A 14,134-nucleotide genomic window follows, 5' to 3' on the forward strand; every position below is an offset into this window, starting at 1 on the left:
CTTCAAATCACAAATAAGTCGCAGAATCCTCGATTCAATGTCGAGCCCCCAGTTTCATACTTTTTTAAGTCGATCGCTTTTAGCATCACCATCAACCTCACATAGCTTACTCTTGGGCTTTCTTACAATGAGACCTAATCAAGTTTAATTAATCGATTAGATGATTTATTCACTAAATAATCCATTTATTCACAAACACAAATTTCAAACCTGGATCCAACAGCGAACATTTTTATTCAAATCAAATTCAAAATACCTAAATCACAATTAAATACCACTTCATTTAGAAATGAAAAGGGAGATGATTTTGAGCCTTCAACTCCTCAACTTGATAGTTTGAATACGAGTTCTCTTACTCGGTTAGTCAGACAATTGTCATTTGTCTACAAACTTATAACTCAATTAAATAAAATCATTTTCATAATAAACTCAACGAAAATGGAGATGGTCTTGAGCCTTCGATTCCTCTCCTCAAATGGTTGGATATGAGTCGCCTTACTCGATTATTCGAACATTTTTCGTTTATCTAAAATACATCAACCATACACAATCTTATTTTCATAATCACTTAGATGAAAAAGAAAGTGGTATAGAGTCTTCTGTTCCCTTTCCCGAATACTTGGATATGAGTTGCCTTACTCGACCATTTGAGTATTCGTCATCCATTCAAAATACCTTAACACTATCAAATCCTTTTACATTAAGGACGAAAAGGGAGATGGTCTAAAGCCTTCGATTCCTCTCCTCGACTATTAGGATACAAGTTGCCTTACTTGACTATCCGAGTATTTGTCATCCATTCAAAACACCTTAACTACTATGAAATACGTTTACAATTAAGGATGAAAAGGGAGATGGTCTAGAGCCTTCGATTTCTCTCCTTGACTATTAGGATAGGATTTTCCTTACTCAACTATTCGAGTATTCGTCATCCATTCAAAACACCTTAACTACTATCAAATCCTTTTACAATTAAGGATGAAAAGGGAGATGGTGTAGAGCCTTCGATTCCTCTCCTCGACTATTAGGATACGAGTTGTCTTACTCGACTATCCGAATAATCGTCTTCCAACAAAATATCTCAACACATCAAATCTCTCTTTCTCGCCCACGTGCGATCGAAACCGATCTAACAAAACATTCAACATATTAACTCAACTTGTCACCCCCGTGTGATCAAAATTCTTTTCAGAAAGAACACTGCTTAATCCCTTATAACACGCATAACAAACTAGTGCTTAAGCCTTTGCCAAGAGTAAACAAGCCAACGTTTAGCCTTTAGAACACAATCTAAACATCCGTTCACTAAAAGACACCAAACAACCGTAGTTCCCTGAACTACGAATGCTCTGACTTCCTTATTGCACCATAAGGATACGCAGGCACGGGATTGCAAGATCTTGGCGAGCACACTAATAAAAAACCTCCCTTTTCCCCCTTCTGAGGTTCCTATCCATCTCTATTTTCAATATTTTTATCACTCAAAGAAAACAAACAACATTTATCTAACATTCAAACCGCAAATTAAACTAAAAGGTTCTCGTTGAGTACAACGAACGTGAGGGGTGCTAATACCTTTCCCTTGCATAATCGACTCCCGAACCCGAATATGGTTGTGACGACCATTATTCTATTTTTCAAAGTTTTTATCGATATTTTCCTATTCCTTCATTGGGATAAATAAAGTTCGGTGGCGACTCTGTTCGAACTAAATTTTTCCACGACCATCGCGAGGGATCATATTTTTCGAGACGTGACAGATGGCGACTCTGTTGGGGAGTAATTGCTCCATGCAAGAGAGAGTCAAGCCTATTTATTTTGATTTGTGATGAATTCTAGCTTTTTTCAAACTTTCTTTCTTCTATCTTCTTTTCTTTATCTCATTGTATAATTGTTATTTGTGATTCACTATTTTTTCTCATTATTGCTATTAGAGCTCTCTGATTTTTGGCACTTTGTGATATAGGCTCTCTACCCGAGTCTAAGAAAAACCATAGGATTAAGATGGTGGTTGTGTAGTAGAGGCCCACAAGGAGCCTTCCTTGTTGGGACGATACGAAAACCCCTCCTAGAGTAGATTCTCTTGAGATATTATTGTCTGACGAGCCTTCGTCATGACGATGGTGTTTTCAAGTTAGATCAGTAACTCTAGGGACCTTTTAACCCATTCCATCTCCGGTGGTTGTGTAGTATTAACCTACAAGACTTCAGACTTGTGGGGTTAATACGAAATCCCCAATCAGATGAGATCCCTTAGACATATTACTATCTTACAGTAATAGTTCCAACCTCGATCTATGACTCTGAGAACCTTGTTAGAACCCTGGACTCGAGAGTTGTGTAGTATAATACCCCAAGGAGCCTTCCTTGTTGGGACAATACGAAGACCTCACCTAGACGAGATCATCTGAGGGTATTACTATCCGACGAGCCTTCGTCACGACAGTGACGTTCTCAAGAAGGATCCATGACTCTAGGAACCTACCAACTGTAGAGCCTACCTATGGGGTCCCATTAATCAGAGATACCAATTATTTACCTGTTGTTCTGACCAACCTGTGAACTTACTTATTCATGTGATCCTGAACATTGCATCATATTTCATGCATCCGCATTCCATTAGCATGCATTTCATTTTCAAAATACAAAAAAAACTCATCCCATCCTTTTGCCAACATCAGCAGGCTGATTTCCCAACACCCGTATTGAACCCTTGAGAGATACTAAAAGACAAGGAAGCACTGGGCACATAATTAAGTTGAGCTGAAAATGGATATGAACGACGGGAAAGGCAAGGTAGAACAGATGTTGGAAGCTATTCAAGCTCAGCAAAGGAATAATCCTCAACATACTGTCACAGGGAATGTTGGTTCCACATCAGGATTTACCGTAATTACCAACCCAATGTATGACCCTCTGCCTGACTATGATCCTTCACAAGTGAATATTCCTACTCAACCTTGGTTGATGCCATTGACCAATCCTGATGTTGAAAGACTTTGTGCCCTTGAGGAGAGAGTCCGAGCAATGGATGTGAATGACAATCTTAGGCACGATATATGCTTAGTACCAGGCCTAGTAATCCCCCGAAATTCAAATTATCCAACTTCGAGAAGTACAAAGGGGATAGCTGTCTAAGGCACCATTTGGTGATGTTCTTCCAAAAAATGGCATCACATACTCACAATGACAAGCTGATGATTCACTATTTTCAAGACAGTTTGATTGGAGCATCGTTGAGCTGGTGTATGAAATTGAAAATAAGCCATATTCAGTCATGGGAAGACTTAGCCAATGCCTTTTTGAAACAATACAACTACAACTTGGACATGGCTCCAGACCAAAGGCAGCTGCAAAGCTTATCTCAAAAGAGCAATGAATCTTTCAAAGGATATGCACAACGATGGAGAGAATTGGCAGCCCAAGTGCAACCACCACTCTTGGATAAGAAATTGGTCGACTTGTTTATGGATACCTTACAGAGTCCTTACTTTGAAAGGACGGTAGGCAATGCGTTATCAGACTTCGCCCACTTAGTGACATATGGAGAACGCATCGAGAGTGCCCTAAAAAGCGAAAGAATCCAAGGCGCCTCGAGCATCCAAGCTAGCGAGACAGAATCCCTCAACAATTCCTAAAAGGAAGAAGAGGATGAAACCAATGCAGTCATAACAGATGTTAGGTATTTGCATGGTGCACCGGCAAGACCTTATGATCCCTTATCTTTTCAGCGATCGCCATTGTCAGTGCCATATTATCATTATGGACAGCCAACAATTCCCAGAGCATCATACCAGCAACCATGGACTGCTCCTCATACAAATTAAAGATCTCGTGGTCAAGGATATCAGAATTAGCATAGGCCTTAAAACAATCTGAAAAGAAGGAATGCTCCTCTCGATCCAATCCCTATGTCATACAGTTAACTTCTTCCATGTCTGGTTCAAAGCTCGCTGGTGGAGCTCAAGTCTCTCAGGCCGTTTCTAGAACCATACCCACCTGGGTATGATCCCGATGTGTAATGTAGATATCATGTCGGATCAATAGGGCATTGAACTGAAGACTGCAATGCTTTCAAAGCCAAAGTGCAACAATTGATCGGCAAAAAGTGCATATCCTCTATAGAAGGAATCCTATTGGTGCATGCCAACCTCTCGCCCAAATGAGTTCGAAGACTTCATGGAGTGCCTTCTACGAGCCAATGGTTCGTGCAAAAAGACATCCTCAACATTGGCAATCTTTGGACATTTTTTTCATTGCATTTGTAATTTCTCTGTTGATTAAACGCTGCTTGTTTTTAAATTTTGTTGTCTTTAATGGTAATATTAATGAAGTAATGACGCATGTTTTTGTAAGACCCCAATTTTGACCCTAAGATCCCTCATGGCATCATAACATTGCATTTGCATTGCCTAAAGGATCTTTAGCATCTTGGTTCCCTTTGCCTTTGGGTGGGACTCCTTGTGATTGGTTTGAGATCACCAAGCATGCTTGAATTATACATCATTGTTTCTCTTACTTTTGTTTATTAACCAAAAGCACAAAAATGTGTCACTAACATCTTTTGTTTGAAGCTTGAGTATCATCCAAGACACTTTGTGGGTTCAATTTAGATGATCAGTCAACACAAGGGAATGGCTTGAGATACTTCCAACATGTTCAAATGGGGTCTATTCGTCAGGCAAAACGTTAATCTTGAAGGAGCAAAAGTTTGTTCATGAGCTGTCATGCTCGCTAGGCGAGCAGAATGGGTCGCCTAGCCAGTCCCAAGAAAAGCCACCAGAATCACCTACGCTCAGAGGAATTTCTTGAACTGTCATGCTCGCTAGGCGAAGCCCACGTGTTTAAAAAAAAAGAAAAAAAAATGAAAAAGAAAAAAGAAAAAAAAAAGAAAAAAAAAGAAGAAAAAATAAATAAATAAATAAAATATAACAGAAAATTTTTGGACTTGGGCCTCTCTCATTAGAGCCCACAAGTCCACAAAAATCAGGTTATAAATTCAGAGTTTCAGTGAAACAAAAGGGATTCTATTCCTATTACCCTGGCAGGAAAAAGATAGTGAGAGAAGAGCTAACAGAGTTCAGAGCAACCTCCAGAGACTGAAGGGAACTCATCTACAAAGAACCAATTCCATCTCATATAAACCCTCAGATTGCTTTGCAAACCCAACCGGGCAATTCAATTTCATTCGATCTCTCCAGTCAGGTTTGCCTTATTCCCATTACTTTATGCTTTTAATTTGAATGCTCTGAATGTATGAGGTATTATGGGTGAATTTAATACCCTTTTGATGCATGTGTTTGACAAGAGGTTTAGGCCTCCTATCCTTGGTTTCTTTTTGTGAGCTTTTTGTGAATTTTAATGGCATGATTCATGTGGTTACATTTTGATTTGGGGGCAACTCTTGATTACCCTATCTTGTTTCTCTAACCTGTTTGTTGAGTTTTGTTTTGTGAGGGCTCACATACTCTTGCAGGGATAGCTTGCTTGATGTTCCACTTTATTTATGGGGTACCACCTGGAGGTCTATTCCGATTACCTGTACTGACCCACTTTCTTTGATGGTGTTTAGCTTGGGAATCTCTGGGTTTCTTATTTATCTAATTGTTGTTACTTCGTATCTTTATCCGTACGGTAGATCTCTCGATCCCTTTACTTTTCCCGCATGTTACCGATTTCTTAGGTTTCGTATAGCCTCTCGTGGCATGTCATTTAAGGTAGCGCGGTTCCTTCATCTAGGACTGCCTTTTTGCATGAGCATCCTTAAACACCCCAAACTCATTGATTTTTCTTCTCCTAAGAACACGTTATCTCCTTCTACTACAGGCGAGTAAGTCTCCAAAGGTCGAGCATCCGGTAGATTGCGTAGTAACGTCGTTCACCCCAAAACACAACCCTTACCCCATAGGTAGTCGAACTACGTTTTGCTCTGATTTTCATCCCAGATGAGATACGTAGGCATAAGACGCGATGTCTTAGCGAGCACACTCCTCTTTAACCCATAGGTAGCCGAGCTACGAAGACTCTGATTCTCAGATTCAGATGAGATACGTATTCAGTGGATACGACGTCCGTGCGAGTCATTTTCTTTTGACCCTTCTTTTAGTAAGTAGTACATTAGATAAACATACACGCTTTTCTCATCCCTTCAATCATGTTTGCACAAATAAATTTTCACAAAAAAACAACAACCTTTGCAACAAATGTGAAAAGGGCTCCCTAGGAGTACCTAAGATGTTTTGGGTGCCTAACACCTTCCCATTGCATAACCAACCCCCTTACCCAGATCTCTGACATTTTTACTAGTTTTTGATTCGATAAAACTTTTAGGTTTTTGTTCGCTTTCTAACCATTCCTTTGGATAAATAGAAGTGCGGTGGCGACTCGACTTGTATGATTTACCTTGGATTTAGTCAATATCTCTAATGGTAACGAATACCCCGCTACAGAAAAGTGGCGACTCTGCTGGGGAATGTATTACCAACTGGGTTTTGCCGACTTTTCATGCTTGTTGTATTGTATTTGTTTTGTGACATATTTTTGTGCAATTTGGGATTACTGTATTGTATGTAATGATTGAATTGCTTGATATTAATTCCTTGTATGCTTGGTGATCTTTGTGAGATGAGTTCTATACCCGGACTTGAGTGCACTTAGGATAGGAGAGTGGCGTAGTCTTGTTGACTTGTGTGGAGTTATTCCTTAGCAAGTTGACTTGCAAGTCCATTCACTTGGTGGAGGTTATGTTGTGATCAATAATGTCACACAAGTAAGTTGTGGTTAGACATTACTCTTTCCAATATAGACCTTAGAAGCCAAGGACCTTAGTTTACCAAGCCCATCTTGGCCTATTCTTAGGATGTAGTGCGAAAGTCGTTCAAGTGTAAGATTTGATATGATTGTTACGCGATACTACACTCATAAGAGTCTCTCTTGAGAATATTTTCGGAATACGAGTAGTCGTTTCTCCGATAATATCTAAAAGATGGGATGATGACTATGGGAACCTCTTGTAGAACATGTTTGGCAGGTTTAAACCCTAGTACACTCCCTTTTGGGTGGTTCTTAACCTAACTCCATGCTCGTGACTTACAACAAACCCTTGATTCATGGTTAATCCGTTCAGGTATCCTTAATATCAATGGAACTTGGGTGTTGATAAGGTGTAAACCATGATCCGCCAAAATGGATGGTTGATATTAAGGATAACATGATCCATCCCATGACCTTTGTTTGGTGTGCTTTGCTTGATCCTTGAGTGTGATTGTTGCATTCATGCATTCATGCACCCATTTGCATCCATATCATCAATAAATAAGAAAATTTTCAAGGAACTTAAGGGGTTTATTTGCAAAATTTTCAGACATGGAAAGACAAAGAAGGAATACAAAGAAGTACAGTTTCAGACAACCAGACTTGAAAGAGTTAAGGAATTTGACATCTTATGTATTAGATCCTTTGGGTTTCAAGGCTCGTTTTGGGAAGCTTCTTCCTCTTCTGACTACTCAGGTGGATGAAGGATTGATGAGTGTATTGGTGCAGTTTTACGATCCTTTGTACCGTTGCTTCACGTTTCTGGATTTCCAGCTTTTGCCTACACTTGAGGAGTATGCTTATCTTATGGGTATACCTGTTCTGGATCAGTTGCCGTTCAGTGGCTTGGAAAGGGTTCCTACTTCTCAAGAGATAGCAGACACGTTACACATAGATGAATCTCTGGTTGATGCTCATATGACTACCAAAGGTGGAATTCAAGGTCTCCCTTCTGAGTTCCTCATTGCTCAAGCTACTATATATGGGAAGGCCATGAGTGAGGATGCGTTTGAAGCCATATTTGTACTTCTCATCTATGGATTGGTATTGTTCCCCAACATCGACAAGTTTGTGGATGTGAACGCTATTAGGATCTTCTCTACTTTTAATCCCGTTCCGACTCTGTTGGGCGATACCTACTTCTCTTTGCATATGAGGAATGCAAAGGGTGGTGGCGCCATTGTGTGTTGTCTGCCTCTGTTGTATAAGTGGTTTATTTCTCACTTACCTCAGACGGTCGCTTTCAAGGAGAACAAGGAATGTCTACGGTGGTCCACGAGACTTATGTCTCTCACTAATGATGATATCTCTTGGTATAACCATGTGTATGATGGTGTGCGGATTATTGACTCTTGTGGCGAATTCTCCAATGTACCTCTTCTTGGTACATGTGGTGGGACTAACTACAATCCTGTTTTGGCACGTCGGCAGCTTGGGTTCCCCTTAAAGGATAAACTCAATAACATTCTGTTATAGGGTGTATTCTTTCAGGATGGTAAAGATCCCGAAGGCTTGAAAGCTAGGATGGTCCGCGCTTGGCGCAAGATTCATAGGAAAGGAAGGAAAGAGTTGGGTCCTAAGAATTGCATCGCTTTGGAGCCTTACATTATTTGGGTTAGGAAGAGGGCGTCTGAGTATCTCATGCCTTACGAGTATCCGAGAACTACACCTATGATTATGGCTGGGCCTTCAACCCTCCCTAATCAAGGAGTAGAGGAGTTGAGAGACGAAGACCGTTCACGTGCCTGGATCCGTGAACGTGAAGAGTTGCTTCAGCAGATTAAGGAGAAGGATGCGTTGATTGAGTTTCTTGAGCATCAGGTTATTGATGACCCTGATGATGTATGGACTTCTCTACTTCCTCAGTTTTCTAAATTCTGGAAGAGGAGGTATGATCGACTTGCCAAAGAGAAGGCCGATATGGAGGCAGCCTATGAGAGGGAGGTGAAGAGGCTTCGCGCATCTTATCTTCCTGTGTTCCGAGCTTTGGATGATTGTTTTTAGGGATCCATAGGATGATTATTTTCCTTTTCTCTTGTATATGATTGACGATGCTGCACTTCTTTTCCCTGATATTATTTGATGAGATATTTCCATATGTGATAAAATGCTTAATATTTCCAGAATTTGCAAATAAAACTCTAAAGTTCCTTTGAAATAAAAAACAAATCATATGCACAAGCATTGCATGCATCATATGCATAAGCAGGTTTTGTTTCCGGTCCCTTGCCATGTGGTCTAACTCTGTGTCCTTCATTTATTTTGAAGACAAGCTGACTCACTGGTACTACACTAGAGCCAACATTTCAAGACTGATGGATCACTTAGAGCAAGAGAACCGCGAGCTGAAAGAGGAAGTGGCCCGATTGACTGCCCTAATGGAGTCACTCATGGCTGCCTAGAGCCAGTCTTCTCTGACACCTTCAACTCCTCCCCAGAGGACAATTATCTCCGAGATTGTCTCCTCTACTGTGCCCGCTGCCAGTGCACACTTTGTTCCAACAGCCATGCCAACCGGGTTCCCGTGGGGGATGCCTCTCAATTTCATGCTTGAGGGTCTTGTTCCTACCTTTGCTTCTCTGCCGGCATCTAGCCCGGTCCTTGCCGTTCCTCCTTCTGTCGTGCATACTTTGCCCAGGGTAGACGACACCATCTATCATTCTGAGCCGTCTGAGGGTCCAGATGTTTATGAGAAGATGGATGCTATGAACGATCAATTTCTTGAGCTTCGCAAGGAATTGAAAACTCTCAGAGGGAAGGATCTTTTCGGCAAGTCTGCCGTCAAACTCTGCTTGGTTCCAAATGTGAAGATCCCTGTGAAATTCAAGGTCCCTGATTTTGAAAAGTACAAAGGAAATACTTGTCCTCTCAGCCACCTGGTCATGTATGCCAGGAAGATGTCGACTCAAACCGATAATGACCAACTACTCATCCACTACTTTCAGGACAATCTATCCGGTGCCGCTTTGCGTTGGTACATGGGTTTAGACAGCGCGAACATCCGATCCTTCAATGATCTCGGCGAAGCCTTCGTCAAGCAGTACAAGTACAACATGGATATGGCTCCCGATAGATATCAATTGAGAGCCATGTCCCAGAAGGATAAAGAAACATTTAAAGAGTACGCCCAGAGGTGGCGAGAGGTGGCAGCACAGATCGTGCCTCCGCTAGAAGAGAAAGAGATGACTAAGATCTTTTTGAAGATTTTAAGTTCTTTTTATTATGAGCGGATGATTGCTAGCGCTCCTTCTGACTTCACCGAGATGGTGAATATGGGGATGCGTCTAGAAGAAGGGATCCGTGAAGGAAGGTTAACCAGAGAAGAAGGCTCTTCTGCCAAACATTATGGGGCGTTTGCAAAGAAGAAAGATGGAGAGGCACATGTTGTGATCTCCCATAAGAAACCAAGAAGACCCTCTGTGAGAAGGAAGACTGTGCGTCCCGCCAGTAACCAGCACCAGGTGGCTCATATAGCACCTGTTTTCAGAGACAATCAACAGTATCAGCAACATAGTAACAATCAGCAACCACATCCGCAATATCAGCAACAACAGCACCGACCGCAACAGCAGGCCTACCAGCCTCGAAACAGTAATTAAACCAGCACGAGTTACGAGAGGAAAAGGGTCACCTTCGATCCTATTCCCATGACGTACGCAGAGTTATATCCCTCTTTGATAGAGAGGAAACTGATTACTCCGAGAGACCCACTGACTATACCTGCTAACCCCCAGTGGTGGTGTAAGCCTGAGTTACATTGTGTTTACCATTCTAGTGCTCCCGGCCACGACGTGGAGAATTGTTACCCTTTGAAGACCAAGGTTCAAGACCTTGTGAGGTGTGGTATTTTATGTTTTGAGGATGTAGGCCCTAATGTGAAGAAGAACCCATTGCCCGAACATGGGAAGTCTGTCAACATGGTCCAGGGTTGCCCTGGAAAATACAAGGTCAAATATGTCAGTCATATTCAACAGTCTCTGGTCCAGATGCATCGTTTGTTGTGTGACTACAATCACTATGAGCATGACCATGATAGATGTCGAGTCTGCTCTGTTAACCGATTGGGTTGTTTCTAGGTGCGCAAGGATGTTCAGGAAATGCTGGACGAAGGAGTCATTGAGATCCTTCAAAATAGGAATGTTGATGAAAATGAGCCTGAGGTCAATGTGATCTCCCAGTGTTCCGGATACCCGAGCCTGTTATCATCAAGTACAATGGTAGCAAGCAGAAGACTTCTCCCGCTCTGATCATTAAGCCTGCTGGTCCTGTGCCTTACTCCTCTAAAAAGGTAGTTCCCTATCGCTACAACATTGTAGCAGTAGAGAATGGGAAAGAGGTGCCCTTTCCCTCTTCTTCTGTTGTGAATATTGCCGATGTTAGCGGTTTGACCCGTAGTGGCCGTGTATTTTCAGCACCGCTGAAGCCTCAAATTAATGCTGATTTTGTTGAACGCCCGATCGGGAACGCTGTGAATTCTCCGAATCCAGCACTTGCTGTTAAGCCCTCCTCCGTACTGAAAACTCCTACTTTTGTTGGCCCGAGTGGCAATGTGAAAGAAGACTGTGATGAGATGCTGAGACTCATCAAAAGGAGTGAGTACAACGTTGTAGACCAACTTCTACAAACGCCATCCAAGATATCTGTGTTATCCTTACTCTTAAATTCAGAACCACGCCGAGAGGCTCTGCAGAAGGTGTTGGATGTGGCATATGTGGATCACGATGTCACTTTGGAGGAATTCGATAGCATTGTTGCAAACATTACTGCTTGTAACAACCTGAGTTTTTGTGACTCTGATCTCCCTGAGGAGGGAAGAGATCACAACCTGGCATTACATATATCTATGGGTTGTAGAGACGACGCCATGTCCAATGTACTGGTGGACACCGGGTCATCATTGAACGTATTGCCAAAGTCCACTCTCTCAAATCTATCATATCAAGGGCCTCCCATGAGGCAGAGTGGAGTAGTTGTGAAGGCTTTCGATGGGTCTCGCAAAACTGTGATTGGGGAAGTTGATATCCCAATCAAGATCGGACCAAGTGATTTCTAGATTACCTTCCAGGTTATGGATATTCACCCATCGCATAGTTGTCTCTTAGGCAGACCATGGATTCACGAGGCAGGCGCCGTGACGTCCACCCTACACTAGAAATTGAAATTCGTGAAAAACAAGAAGCTGGTGGTGGTAGGGGGAGAAAGGGCTCTCCTGGTTAGCCATTTGTCTTCCTTATCTTATATAGATGCTGAGGTTGAAATTGGAACTCCTTTCCAAGCGTTATCTATTGCTGAGCCTATTGAGAAAAGAGCTCCTTCATTTGCTTCCTACAAAGATGCAAAGCTGGCCATTGAGCATGGTGCAACCACTGGTTTAGGAAAAATGATTGAGTTAGAAGACAACGAGTCCCGGGCTGGCATAGGTTTTTCTTCTGGTACTTTCAACAAGCAAGGGTTATTCAAGAGTGGAGGTTTCATCCACACTGGTTTAGATGAGGAGGCTGCTGCCGTTTTAGAAGAAGATACAAAGGATTCTGGCAATTTCATCATCCCTGGAGGGGTCTGCAACAATTGGGTCGCTGTGGATATTCCAACAGTTGTCCATAAGTCAACGTAATAATCACTTTGTTTAAAAACCCTTCTCCCATGCCAAAAGGAGGAGTGATGACATTGTTGGCGCATAAGTACAATGATATTTTCATTCAATAAATTCATGTTAAATGTTTGTTTTTCCATTTATTTTCCCTTTTTGTTTTTGCATGAAATTGGTGATCACATAAAACCTCAAAATGGAATAAAATCAATCTTTTCATATGCATAATGATTTGCCTTGTTTGAATTCTAAATCTTTTCATATCCAAAATCATTATGCAGGTTGATTTCTAAACCCATTGAACATAATGACCCAACACCATCTCCCAATTTTGAATTCCCTGTATTTGAGGCAGAGGAAGATGATGTTGAAGAGATTCCTGATGAGATCACCCGGCTACTTGAGCATGGAGAGAAGATCATTCAGCCGCATCTTGAGAATCTGGAAACAGTCAACTTGGGGTCTGAAGATTGTGTGCGAGAGGTAAAGATTGGGGCACTTCTGGAAGAATCTGTTAAGAAGGGGTTGATTGAATTGCTACGAGAATATGTTGACGTCTTTGCCTGGTCATATGAAGACATGCCTGGTCTAGATACTGATATTGTGCAACATTTCCTACCTTTAAAGCCTGAGTGGGTGCCTGTGAAGCAGAAACTCAGAAGAACTCATCCTGATATGGCAGTGAAGATCAAAGAGGAAGTTCAGAAGCAAATTGATGCGGGGTTCCTGGTGACTTCTATATATCCTCAATGGGTGGCCAATATTGTGCCCGTGCCTAAGAAAGATGGAAAAGTCCGGATGTGTGTGGACTATAGAGACTTGAATAAAGCTAGTCCGAAAGATGATTTCCCTCTACCACATATTGATATGTTGGTAGACAATACAGCTAAATTCAAAGTCTTCTCGTTTATGGATGGATTTTCCGGATATAATCAGATTAAAATGGCACCCGAGGATATGGAGAAGACAACATTCATCACACCTTGGGGAACATTTTGTTATCGAGTGATGCCCTTCGGTTTGAAGAACGCCGGAGCCACGTATCAACGAGCTATGACCACCTTGTTTCATGATATGATGCACAAGGAGATTGAGGTATATGTTGACGATATGATTGCTAAGTCAAGAACGGAAGTTGAACATGTAGAGCAATTGTTGAAGCTTTTCCAGCGTTTGAGGAAATATAAGCTTCGTCTGAATCCCAACAAGTGTACATTTGGAGTCCATTCTGGCAAGTTATTGGGCTTCATTGTTAGTGAAAGAGGTATTGAGGTTGATCCTGCAAAGGTCAAAGCAATACAAGAGATGCCTGCTGTAACACTCCAAAATTTGCCCTCCTTATTCACGCATTCATTTTTAGGTCATTTAACATTAGATACATTGCATTTCATCATGTCAATCAGGATTAGCTCCAAGAAGCTTGAACATCATCTAGGACACTTTGTGGGTTCTATTTAGATGATCAGTCAACACAATGGAAAAGACTTGAGTTACTTCCAACATGGGTCTATTCGTCAGTCAAAACGTTAATCTTGAAGGAGCAAAGGTTTGTTCATGAGCTGTCATGCTCGCTAGGCGAAGCCCACGTGTTATGCAAACAAAAAAAAACGGAAAAAAAAACGGAAAACGAAAAATAAATAAATAAAGAAAAAATTAAATAAATAAATAAATAAATAAAAGAAAAAATCTCAGACTTGGACCTCTCTCATTTGAGCCCACAAAGCCATGAAA

This window comes from Lathyrus oleraceus, chromosome 6, assembly GCF_024323335.1.
Source record: "Lathyrus oleraceus cultivar Zhongwan6 chromosome 6, CAAS_Psat_ZW6_1.0, whole genome shotgun sequence".
Classification (NCBI taxonomy): Eukaryota; Viridiplantae; Streptophyta; class Magnoliopsida; order Fabales; family Fabaceae; genus Lathyrus; species Lathyrus oleraceus.